We start from the raw sequence: 13,655 nt of genomic DNA, 5'->3' as shown, positions 1-13,655 counted from the left end.
CTTAATTAGTGCTTGCTGAGCGAATGAATAATTGCTTCATCTTGTATTCATCATATTGCTTCCTTCTACTTGTCTCAGGCTCTAATTTCATTTGGGAGCATCATAATACTTTAAAAATCTGAGGAAAAAATGGAATGATGATTTCCATCGTTGTACAATTCTATTATTTTTATGGTATCGATCAGCTTCCCAAATTACAATATTTTGTAAATAACATGTTGGAAATATTTTAGTTCTAGTCTTGATAGGCCATCTCATAAAATTAAAGGAATGTGAGGCCATTTTCATTTGTTCTTTTAATTAGTATAGGCAGAACAAAGAGCACTGGGCAACAAGGATTTAACTGAGTTTTTGAATAACAGATAAAGAAATCGTCCTTGGTGAAAAGGAAGAGCATACTGCTTTTGGGGGGGAGCCTTTGTTCAACCTAAAGAATGCATATAGGGGCTGCCGAAAGGCTCAGTTGGTTGGAGCACGAACTCTGAGCAACAAGGTTGCTGATTCGATTCCCACATGGGTCAGTGAGCTGCGCCCTCCACAACTAGATTGAAGACAACTTGACTTGGAGCTGATGAATCCTGGAAAAACACACTTAAAATAAATAAAAGTTTAAAAAATAAATTGTAATGCTCAATATATACCGATAACAAAAGATGAATACAAGTCATGTTTGACTTCTGCAATTATAAGAGGTGCTCAAAGTGGTTACCATCAGTGTAATTTTAATACAGTTTTTTCCTTTCTTAAAATGTATATACATTTTTTTGGCACCCTCTGTGTATGAGTTTCTTAATATAGGTTAAAAGTATATGTCAATAAATACATTTCTACAGGATAAATTTTAACGGTGATATACTATTTCATTTTATGGATGTGGTACATCCATAAATAAAAGAGAACTTTCTCAGCCAGTTCTCTATTGTTGCAACTTTTTGCTTCTGTAAGTGACACTGCACTGATCTCTAATTGTTTTCATTTTTATTTTATTTTATTTTATTGGGGAAGGGTAGCAGTGTGTATTTCCAGAACTTTATTGGGGAACAGTGTGTTTATCCCAGGACCCAGAAGCTCCACGTCAAGTTGTTGTTTTTCAGTATTAGTTGTGGAGGGCGGAGCTCAGACCCAAGTCCAGTAGCCATTTTCAATGGAGTTGCAGGGGGCGCAGCCCACCATCCCATGCGGCAATCAAACCGGCAACTTTGTTGTTAAGAGCATAGGCTCTAAACGACTGAGCCATCCGGCCACCCATCGGGAGCTCAGCAGCAACTCAGCTCTAGTTGGTGTCTTCAGTCTAGTTGTGGAGGTTGCAGCTCATTGGCCCATGTGGGAATTGAACCAGTAATTCTGTTGCTCAGAGCTCATGCTCGCGCTTGCGCTCTAACCAACTGAACCATCCCGCCACCCCATCTCTAATTGTTTTTAAAGGACAAACTACTGAAAGTGAAATTGCTGAGAGGAAGGCTACCCGCCAAAACATATAGGAAGCTGGTTTAACTTTGGAATGTATGATTTTAACAAAATAATTAATTTCTAACATTCATATAGTACCATATTCCCCCGAAAGTAAGACCTAACTGGAAAATAAGCCCTAGTATGATTTTTCAGGATGCTTGTAATACAAGCTCTACCCCAAAAATAAGCGCCAGTTAAGATCAACAGCCAGACGGACGCATTTAGTACATCTGTTGCAACACACGACGGATGTATTGAATTATAAAATAGTAATATTAATATATAATTAAATATAAATAAATAATATTATTGACATTAATACTTAAATGATAATATAAATTATAATTAAATATTTGTAAATACCCCAAGCGGGCGCCTTTGGACGAGAGGTAAATGCCTATGTAAACAGATGACTTCAAGACTTATTGCTGAATGACCAATCGGAGCACAGACACAAGGCACAAATAACGTGCGCACTTATAATGAACGGACGTGGTTGTGTCTAATATGAATCTTCATAATTCAATACGTCCTGTGTTGTAACAGACGTACTTAATGCACTCATGTGAAATAAAGAAACATTTTCTGAATTTCAGTGCCTGCAATTTTTTGTCGCTTTTGTGTGGACCATCATTCTTAACTATCATTTTTGTTTCCACTCCTGTCTCCTAAGTCTTCAGTTAACACTTGATTTAATGGTAGATTTAAACGGAATAATATTTTGACCCCCAGACAAGATGAATGCAAAAAGAAAGAGCTATTCCATCGAGTACAAGAAAGGAATATGGAGGACTCCTGGGGCAAGAATCTTATGGCTTTCTGCAAAGAGAAGAAGTTGGATCTCCGAACGGTCCCAAAATGGCAAGCAGAGTACGATAACCTCAGTCAACAGGTAGATGAGGGAAATGCTAAGAAGCCCAAGTGTGGATCAGGTCGGCAACCATTATTTCCTGAGCTGGAAGACATCATCTGTGAATGGATTGCTGACAGGAGAGCAAAGGCTTTGGTTGCACGCAGGGCTCATATTCAAGCATTTGCCCTTGCAAAGGCACCACAGTTAGAAAATCTGCAGAAGAATTCAAAGCATCACAACACTGACTGGATGGCTTCCTTCAGCGATATGAACTGTCTCTAAGATCAACAACACTGTTCAAGCTGGAAGATACTGAAGTTATTAAACATGCACTTGCATTCAAGTCCTTTGTTGATGGCACTGACTTTTTTAAATGCCAACTCTCCAACATGATTGCTATGGATGAAACTGCAGTGTTCATGGGCCAAGAATCTCAAATGACAATTTATCAGAGGGGTGCCTCATCAATCCACGTTCCCTCCACTGGTAACAAAAGTGCACGTGTTACCTGTATTTTGGCAGTTCGTCTGGGTGGAAAGAAAGCCTCACCTCTAATCATCACTAAGGGCAAGAAAGATAAGGTTGAACGTGTTTCAGGCATTTATGTTCTTGAAACCGAAAAGGCCAGGTGCACACAAGCAGTTATAAGGAAGTAGGTCGATTTAACCCTGTCACTTGTTTTGCGAGGTGACCAAAGAGGTCTGCTAGTGTGGGATTCAGCCAGCACTCACCATGCTAAAGACATGAAGAACTTCCTTGCAGAGAAAAGAATAGACCAAATAATGATTCCCGCAGGAATGACTGCCGATCTCCAAACTCTTGATAGTACAATAAACAAGCCATTCAAGGACCATTTGTGCATGGAAATCGACTGCATTGAAAATAGAATGGATAGAAATCAGCATGGAAACTTGGTGAAGCCTAGCCTGCAAGAGGTCGTGACTTGGGTGAAGAATTCATGGGATAAAAATCACTGACTTTATTAGCTGTGTTGCCAATGCACTACGAGCAGGCTACAAGGACAAGAAGTGCTCATTGAAGGAGAGCTCTATTTTTGCACATGAGAGATTGTGGCCAATGGTTCTACGGGAAATGGAGTTGCAAGAAATTCAAGTCGGGATTTAGGGTTTAGAAAGTTATGGATATGTTCCAGAAGAAGATGACATGACTGTATTTGAATAAATGTAGATTGTTGTACATGAAAAGAATAAGACAGCCCCTGAAAATAAGCCCTAATGCGTCTTTTGGAGCAAAAATTAATATAAGACCTGGTTTTATTTTGGGGGAAATATGGTACTTTAGAGTTTATAAAACATATTTATTTAAATTATTATTTAAATCTTATGGCCCTGTGAAGTAAGTGGCATTTCTATTTATGTTACATGTAAAACACTTAGCTTTGATGTAGAATTATTCTTTTGAAAAACAGTATTTAAAAAATTTATTATGCAAATGTTTTCATTGCAGATCACTGAGAAAATATAGATAAGCAAAAATAACAATAGCAATTTTAATTTTATTTTTCCCTTATGCCAGACACTGTTGTGTGTGTTAGAATTATAGCAGAGAACAAACAAAATTCCCTGCCCTTATAGCACTTACATCCCACTACCCAAATAGATCCACTCATCATTTTGATTTATATTATTATAAACTTTACACACATACACACACACACTCACACACACATCTTCACATATATATTAATTTCTCACAGAAATGATTTATATATTTAGTTTGTATATTTTTTCATATAAGTAGTATATCATGAACATCCTTTCATGTCAATATTTGCTATAACATGATTTTAAGAACTGAATGTAGATACACCATGATTTATTTAATCAATTTCTCCTTATTTGACATTTTAGGGATTTCCAATCTTTTGATCAAAATAAACAATGCTGAGCTGAAATTCCTGTAGCTAAATCGTTGAACTATCCTTAACTATTTCTTTCAGTAGATTCCCAAAATCATGTGGTTTTGTTAAAAGGTATGTAGTTTTCAAAATAAAAAGTTAAAATTAAAAAGGTATGTATTTTAAGTACAGCTAAGTTTCTTTCCTGAAAGCCTTCTGTTTGTTTCAAATCAACTTGTACTTCCATCTGGCAGTGTGTGAAAGTGCTAATCACCAATAATGCATATTTGAAAGTCAGTGCCAGGGTTATAGGTGACATTAGATGTGTCCTTTTAAGTCAAGTTGTTTTGATTACTTAGGAGGTAGAGTTATTTTTTGTTTGGGGGACTTTTTTAATGTAATTGGCCATTTGTGAGTTTTGTCCATTTTGCTATTGGGCGCTCACCTTTGCCAAGAGTTCTTAGTGTGTGGAGATTGGATTATTAATTCTTTGTCGTGTAAAGTTCGAGTATTTTCTGCAGTTGGGGTGAGGGGGTTGAAGTGAAGATGTTTCATATACTTAAGCAGCCAGATCTTTTAATTTGTAATACAGAGTTTCTGAATCCCCACGCACTTGACGGTTTGGGCTGGATAACTTGTAGGGGCTGTCCTGTGCATTGTGAGGTGTTTCCCAGCATCCCTGCTCTTTATCCACTGGATACGATTAGCACCCTTCCCCCTAAGTTGCGACAAGTGAAAATGTCTTCAGACATTGCCAAGTGTTCCTTGGGGACCAAAATCGCCCCAAGTCGAGGACCACTGATTTCATAATTTTTACTTTTGATTTCACTCTCAGATCTTTCCCCAAGATCCTGGCTACAGTTTCTGCCTCAGGCAATCTCTGGCTCACATTTCTTTTTGTGTAACTACCCATTGATAGCTGGGGTATGTTCTGGTTTGTGATTCTGTTCCTGGTGTAATTACTAATAATGCCCCTTTTTATTCTCCAGTGATCACGTTTAGACAAGGAATTATATGGTCTCTTTATTCATAGCCCACCGATGCCTTCAGTCTTTCACTGTAAATGAGATGTGGTAAAAGTATCTTTATATCAAAACAGTAGGCAATGGGCTCCGACTTTTCTGTTCACAAGTGTATTGATTGGATAAGCCTGGGTTTCCTCACTTCACCCTATGTCACCTGGCTTGCCTCACTTTCACCGTCCCTGTAGCCACATGGAAGATCTACTGTCACTCATAATGGTGGTGGTGTATGCATGTGCACGTACACACAGAAATAAGACCTTAAAGAATATTTTCCTTTATTATTACTCTGCTATTGGTAAATTGTTCAAGAATGTTGATGACTTCTTTTGTGTTGGGTCTCCTTAATTTTTATAGCATCTTTGGCAAATGGTCTTCTGATTACAATTGTCGCTGATTCCATGGCAGCTGGATCCTTAGGTAGGCAGTCTGATGATTAGAAATGTCTTTCTTCCTCATGTTTAGCCAACCTTATAACTCCAACCTGTTGGTCCTAGTTCTGTTCTAGCAAAACTCAGTGTTCCTTCTTCTTCCATTTGATAGTACTTCCAATGTAACGCTGTCTAACTGTGGTTAACAGGCACTTGTGGTATTGCGATATGATTATTCACTTGCATTTCTTCCCTAGAGAGCTCTTAACTCCTTGAGACAAATAATTATGACTTATCCTGTACATCACCTCTTCCCACAAGCCTATAGCAGGCCAATAGGGTGACATTTCAAAGGAAATTATATTGGGAATCAAGGAATATGCATGGGGGAAAATGGGGAGAGTAGCAAGAAGTGTTCACCCCAATAATTGCAGCCAATACTATTTCGCACTTGATATATGCCAAGTAATGTTCTAAGCATTTTACATACATTAGCTCATTTGTTTGAGTCATGGGATTTCAAAAAATGGCTCTTTTGAAAGATCAAATAAACGATGAATGAATTTATAACCTAGACTTAGCTCTAAGACGAACCCATTGATGTTTTCAGAGACTTTAATTTGGAGAAAATTATAAGAAAGGCTCAAAACATAAGTAGAATTTCAGATATGAGAGGTAGGTTATAATTACAAAGGTAAAGCTGATAAGGGTGTGTTATCTTTAGGATCTAGTACATCTGAATGTTGAAGAATTTTTATGAAAGGAAATAAAAGAGATCAAGAGGTGTGAATAAAGTAGAGTCAAGAAGAGACATGTTTTTTGTTTGATACTAACAATACTTGATAGACTTTTCATGGCTAAAATAATGTATAAAAGGGTTTGAATAAAGAGCTCTGAATTATAGGGTGGGTAGGGCACAAGAAAATTCACAGCCTTTTAAACTCTGAAAGGAGAAACAGATAAAGGTTTTTCTGTTTTCCCAGTGAATGTGAGATTAATATCAAATGCATCTTTCTTCATTTTTCCTTTCTCTGATGTTTCTTTTGTTTTGACTGTGCAGTCTGCCTTGAGCAATAGGAATTGACTTTCATCTTCCATGTTGAACAAAAGTGGTTATTGAACTTGGTGTTGTGTTTTAGGAGAATAAGACTAATGTTAGCAAACACCAGTGATGTCGTTTATTGAACATCATATGAGTAAGAAAAATCAATATGAGAAATATATTTTTCTTCTGAATGTTGTGATTTGTTTGACTTTGATGTTTTAACTGGTGGGCCACTTGCATTCACTCTGCAGCCTCTGAAGCCTGTCACTTGTGGTTTATTCACATGATTCAGATTAGCTACTGCGCTAGATCAAGTTTGCATAGAGAGTCTTTGCATAGCACGCAGGGAAGGGTCTCCAACTAAATATGTTTTTTTTTAATACGAAAATGATGAGCAGTACTGAATGTCAAAAAGAAAATGCATTTTAAATGCAGTCTCTTTCCTTGAATTTATATGTCCCCAAATAGTTCCTAAATTACAGTTGATTCCACTCTCTAGAGTGAGTTTGGCTTTGGGATTCATAACCAGAATAACTGCAGATGAAGTTTTGCCAGCAAATGCAGAGATGATGATAATTTGAACATATATTTACAGATAGTATTTTGTAATTCACATGCCACATTGACTGGTCATTATTTTATTTACTTCCTGCAATAGCTCCGTGAGGTGGTGTTATTCCATTGTTGTAGAAGAATAAAATGAAGCTGAATGATGTCACTGATCACACATCTGAAAATGGTCAAATTGGGAGCAGAACTTGTGGACATGGGCTCCCACTTCACTGCTTTTTCCTCCCGTCTGAAATGTCCTAGTTCAGTCACCACCTCAGAATAGGACTGTACTCATTCGTCTGAGTCTTTCTTCCACCAGGTTAATTGCTGACATCCTTGCTTCTAAGTACTAGAGGTGAAAATACCATAGTGGCCATGATAACGTGTGTCTCTCTAATGTGATTGGTAGGATTTAAAGCACTTATGCCCTCTACATGCTCAGTGCTCGATTAATGTTAGCTATTATTATTGTTATTGTTATTAATATAAAAGTTTGGTCTGTGTTTGGCCCACATCCTCCACACTTTCAGAGTCTGATTTTCTTCTAGTTATCTCCAGTTAGGATCTTAATATAGAGAATGGGAAGAGAAAATGTGTTTATTTTCCTCAGAATACTAAGAGACTTGAGTTATACTTGTAAACTATAGTGTGTGTGTGTGTGTGTGTGTGTGTGTGTGTGTGCGCGCGCGCGCGCGTGCGCGCGCATATATATTTATTTCAGGTGTGTATGTACGTGTATGTGAATTCTTCCTGTTTGAATACGTGATGATGACTTAGGTTCAGCAGACATTGTTAGTTCTCTACCATTTCATAGGTACTATATTCAGTTCTGGTAAATCTAAGAAATCTTGGTGAAAAAGCTGGAAGATTTAAAAAGCAGATATTTAATTGAGACGTAATGGAAATGATTCCAATATGGATTTTTGGAGTTATGATTCTTGATTTGTGTCTCTGGGTAACATGTTGTGATTAAACTTGATTTAGGTGATTGGAGATTTGCTTCCTTCTTGGATATTTCCCTGTCATTCCAGCCTAGCGGAGAGAAAAGCGGAGTTTCTTCCCAAATTACCTTTTTTAAAAATTTCATCTTCAGTTATGTTTTGCCTTTCCTCGTAGTGTGTTCTTCTGAATCCCGCCAGCCCGTTTGTCCTCTGTGCTAAACCACAGACTCCCCTCCCTGGTTTTTAGGTTGCGTGCACTCTTGGCTGACTGATGACTGGAGGACGCTGCTGTGAAAACTGACTGTGGCTGATCCCTGGGAAACTGCTTCCTTATCTCATACTCACCCTCCTCGCCTTAGTGGCAACTGCTTTTACGTTTTAATATGTAAAAATTTTGATGCCTTGATATTTATACTTCAAAATTGGAGTCATTTGATAATTATGAATTCCATGAGCTCCCAGGCACCTGATAGGAATTGGGGTGTTGGCTGGGGGGGTGTACAGTGGGGCTGATTTGTTACGTCTGTGCTGCTTTAACTCAGACCAACTTTTGAGAATTCTTTTGTTATTTCTACCTTGTAATGGAGATCCACACAGCTTTAGGCAAGCTGTTAGACTGTGAAAATTTATATGTAAGTGATTAAGCAAATCCTAAAATCCACATTTTCATGACCACCCAGTCCTATCTTATTGATTTTCTAAGAAGTTTTAGAAAGTGTTGTTTGGCAAAAAGGGGAAATTACTTACCTGTGTGATTAATCTTAAGGAAAATTTCACTCTGGCATTTCTTTCAGATCCTATGCCAGATTTCTCCCGGAAGCAATGATCACAGGGGGAACAAAGAAATTCTAAAGGATTTGAGCGATGGAATGTACAGATAGGATGAAACAAAAGAGAAAATTTGGTAGTTAATAAGAGTTATGTATACTTGTAATCTAGAGTATCCTTATACCTTAAAATATACGGTGTAATTTTCACATACTAAGATAATATGCAGTTTAGCTTTTATTCCAACTGAGATTTTTTTTTAGTACTAGAAAATATTTACTTGCTAGCTTATAAGGAAAAAAAAAAACTACGAGTGAAGTCAAAGTTGGGTATAATATCCTAATGTTTTCATTAATATATGTTAGTAAAATTATGATTAGTCTGGTACTGCTTTTGGCAAAATATGGTTGATGAGCTAGAAAATGCCATTGCTTATGTTGCTGTCATTAGGTGAGCTGAACAAGAAGGAAAGAAGGATTACTAAACAGTGGCGTGTATAATTTCCTCACTCAGCTAGCCGAGGGTGTGTGCGTGAAGATCCCTCCCCTGAAGTTACTGACCTCATTTCCTAATTTAAAATAATGGGGATTAAATATAACATCGGACGTTAACAATGTGAAAATATCTTAAGACCAGATTCCTAGCTCATATAAAAATATTCAGGGATTTGTCAATTAGTATACTGGTAAAGGATGCTATTTACTGTGCATGGATTCCCTCCATGAGTGTTCACTTACTCTTGACTGAATGAGTGACTGAATGGCAAAGGAGCTTATTTAAATCAGCGTACTGTTAACCTCGAATATACTCCTAGACATGTGGACAGTCCCCTAATTCAAAGTCTAACCTGTTTTCCCACAAGAAGAAAGATAGTTTATAAGTTTTTCAACAGACAGATATTCAATCATTCCAAATACCTCTGGCTTAAGTAAAGTCAGGTTATATCAAAAATGACCCCTTTTGTAAGTACTCAGTGAACATGCAGGCATTAAGATTTTTGCTTTAATGCCTTTGAAAGACAGGAAGATGTGACTGAACTAGCTCTCACTTGCACAGAATTTTGTTTATTGTGCTTAGTTCAGCTTAAAATTATGGAGGTCGGAGGAGGCCGTTGAAATCCTCTTGATGTTCACCTGCCCGTTGGAAAGTAATTCTGATTCTCCTAGAACCCGAAAGCAAGATGTCAATAAGTGGTAGAAAGTGCTAACACTATGTTATGGTCTTTCCTTGAAAGTTACTTTCAGAAAGGATCCTTACAAAAGTTTATTGATTACTTTTGCTAGTGATAAAAAGATCGGCCTTACTCTGAAGCAGCTCCCAGTCTGGTAAAGAAAGACAGAGGTGTACATAAGTACAATAAAAGAATAAAATATGTTGGTATTGGTATGGAATACAGGCAGTGCCTTAGGTACACAAAGGAAGATACAGGGAATGGTCATTTCTACCTGGGGAGGTTAGGAAAGCTTCACAGAGAAGTGACGAGAATATCAGAGGATTAGGTGGGTGATTACTAGATAGATGTGTGTGAGGTGAACTTTCCAGGCAAAGAGAGCATCATGAGTAAAGACAGAGAAATGTGAAATATTACACACAGGAGACCACGTGGGGACCTGCAGACAAGGCAGGGCAGCGGAAGCAGAACCCACAAGGTGGGGAGGATACCGGGAGAGATTTAGCTAAGAAGTTAGCAGGGTAGGTCATCACGAGCCTGGCATGCCTTGCTGAAGGGTCTCCAGCCTCCTCTCCTTCCACGGTCCACATCTGAGACCATAGGGGCTGCCTAGCTCTCAGCTAAAGTGTCATCTTCTCAACAGATGTTCCCTAAGCACCTGTTAGATGCCAGGCACTGTGTTTATGCTGTGCATACAGACAGATCGCTTCTCTTGTGAAGTTTAAGTGGCATAGCAAGAGGTGAGCAATAAATATATTAACAAGAAAATATCAGGAGGGACCATTACCATGATGAAAATAAAACCAGATAGTACAAGAGCCTCAGGTCCTCACAGGCTTTCTGCCCCCCCGACCTGGTCAGCTCTTTCTCTTAGGTCACACCACACATCTTTCTTTCATAATGCTTTTCATGATTTGTAAGTATGTATTACATATAGGGGTGATTGTTTGATCGTAAGCTCAGCGAGGGTAGGGACCCTGCCTGTTCATCCATAAATCAAGGCCTGGCACATGGGAGCCACTGAGAGAGGCTGTTGAGGCCCCGTGGTCAAGTCCAGTGACCAGATTGCCTGGTGCAGTTTCCATATCTGCCACATATTAGCTCTGTGATTCTGGGCAGTTGACTTAAGTTCTTTCTACAGAGGAGATTGTTGAGAAAATTAAATGATGTATTTAGTTCTTAGAAAAGGGCCTGGTACTTAGTAAAAATTGCAGTTAATTGTCATTACTATTTACTAATAAAAATGTATTGAATGAGGAAAGGAAGTGGGAGATTGGCCATTGGTTTAGCCATTCTGTGGAGCAAAGCTTAAGGACAGACCAATTTGGATAAAAAAGTAGTTGAGATCATGAGAGCCTGAAGGGGCATTATTAGGAGAGATGCCAAGTTGAAAGGACTTGGTCATTAATTAGATGTTGTAGTGAGAGAGAAAAAGGTGTGTAAAATAAATTGTAGATTTCTGACATGGTGGAGTGGGCGGATAGAATGCCATCCAATAAGGTAGGAAATACAAAAGAAGGAGCATGTCTTGGCAAAAAAATAATAATTCTATTTGGATTTTTGGCAGGAGGAGGGTGGTTGCTCAGCTTTGATACATCCAAGGTGGAGGGGAATAGGGCTGTCTTGGGAACAGATTTGGGCAGGAGAGAGAGAGACAACGAGAATGTTGGGGGCTGGTCCCCTACAGTTGGTGGTTGGCTTACAGATGGATCAACTCAGAATAAATCCCAAGGCCCTTACCTCCATCCAGGTGATCGTGATCTGACCTCAGCTCCTGCTCTGCTCCCTGTGGCCCCTCGCTCACTCCACTTCAGGCACACTGGCTGTCTTGTCACTCCCTCACCCATTGAGAACTCTCCTGTCCAAGAATCTCACAGCTCCTCTGCCCTCCGCCGTGCATGACATCCACATGGCTTCATGCAAAGCCTTGCTCAAGTGTCACCTGCTCTGAGATGTAGGGCACACTGAACCTCTTTGCACTTCTCTCCCTCTCCTCTGACAGGTTTGTTGTTGTTGTTATTGTTGGTCGTTGTCTATTTCCCCAACTAGAATATCAACACCATGAGAGCAGAGACTTGGTTTATCTATTACTCTTCCCCCCGCCCCTGAGCCTAGAGAATGGTCTGACATGGAGTAGGAGCACAACGTATGAATGAATAAGTGAATAATGAATGTTGCTTATTGTCTGGTGGGAGAAATAATCATCAATCAAAAAAATTACACAGAGAAGTGTAAAATTACAACTGTGGTAGGTGGTACGGCCTCCGGGGCACGCAGAGAGGACATGAACCGCTCCATGAGGAACACCGTCAGGTAGACTGGTGCTGGGTGGAAGACCAAGCTGGAAGCCCGTGCATGGCCCTCAGTGCTCACCTTGGTCTTCCTGTTACTGCTTCCTGGGGAGAGGAGGGAAATCCCAGGGGACGGATCTAGCTGTGGAACCCCTTAAGCTCTACTTTGTTCCTGGGACTACAATTGAATTTGTAGGAAACAGGCTTGCTAGACAAGCCTTAGAAATGAGACTTTGTTTTTCTTTTTTTGTTAAAGCTATTCCCTGATCACAAGGTACTCATCTCAGTTATCCTCAATGACTTTTTCCATTTCAGAGGCAAATGTTTTTGGGTCCCTTCCTTACACGCTTTACTTGCTGTTTTAGGGTAGCACAATGGCCTTGATGAATGGATGGGTGGGTAAGTGCATGGCCAAGGGCAGCAACTGTTACAATTGGCCTAGACAAATGCAGGCCCCATGTTGCTAGAACCTCTGATTTTTCAATACAAGCTAGACATTTGAATTTTTTGGTGAAATTTCCTGAATTTTGTATGTTAAAAATGTAGGCTCAATTTTTTTAAACACTGAGCATAACGAACGAAGCCTGTCAGTGGGTTGGATTTACCTTGAGAAACCCCCTACCCCAATTCTGGCCTTTGAAATAAGACATCATTTAGATACCATCATTTACCAAAATTTTAAAAATTCTTGCTGAAGGAAAGAAAGATAATGCTTTCTTCTGACAACAGAATTCTTCACAACTAAATAGTGGAATGTAGTTTTTCACCATGCCTAAGAAAGGCGAAAAATATCCCAGTAGCTGAGACAGAATCCAGCCATGGGTAGTGAATCTTAGCTTGTAGATGAAGCTGCTAGCTTTCCTGGATGTGTGTGTATCTTCTCGAGCTATACTATAGAAGGGCTCATTATTTTAAAATTTAAAAAAGGGGGGATGGTACTGTTTTAGCATCCAAAAGGTAAAGTCAAAAAAGGTCAAATAAAAATTGCTTCAAGAAACACCTGGAGATTTCAAATGTGTTTACAATTATTTCTCCACCGATGGCATTATGTTTCAGAAAGTGCCATTAATTGTAATAGAGTAACACACAGCTCTTTGTGAAATTTAAGTCCATTGAATATCAGCACCTTCAAAGACAATAAAAATTCCAGCCTGCATTTATCTATTCCCCTGTGAGGAGTTACTACAATGTATATTGTATCATTCCATACGAAATTCTTTGGCTTAATCATCTCTCATTTATTTGCAGTTGTCTAAGGTCAGTTTTCCATTTTGCAGTTGTCAAACAGCTGTCAAATTAAAAGACCAGATCCTAAAGTTAATTTACATTTC

At 38.8% G+C, this 13,655-nt stretch overlaps 1 protein-coding gene across 1 annotated transcript in view; it reads left to right on the top strand.

Annotated features, from left to right (window-relative positions):
• Nucleotides 1-13,655, top strand: part of COX10 (cytochrome c oxidase assembly factor heme A:farnesyltransferase COX10) — a 124,549-nt gene that overhangs the window by 32,619 nt on the left and 78,275 nt on the right. The gene's annotated exons all lie outside the window — the stretch shown is intronic.

This window comes from Rhinolophus sinicus, chromosome 12, assembly GCF_057876585.1.
Source record: "Rhinolophus sinicus isolate RSI-liver-muscle chromosome 12, RSI-T2T, whole genome shotgun sequence".
Lineage (NCBI taxonomy): Eukaryota > Metazoa > Chordata > Mammalia > Chiroptera > Rhinolophidae > Rhinolophus > Rhinolophus sinicus.
This window is presented reverse-complemented; position numbering and strand designations above follow the sequence as displayed.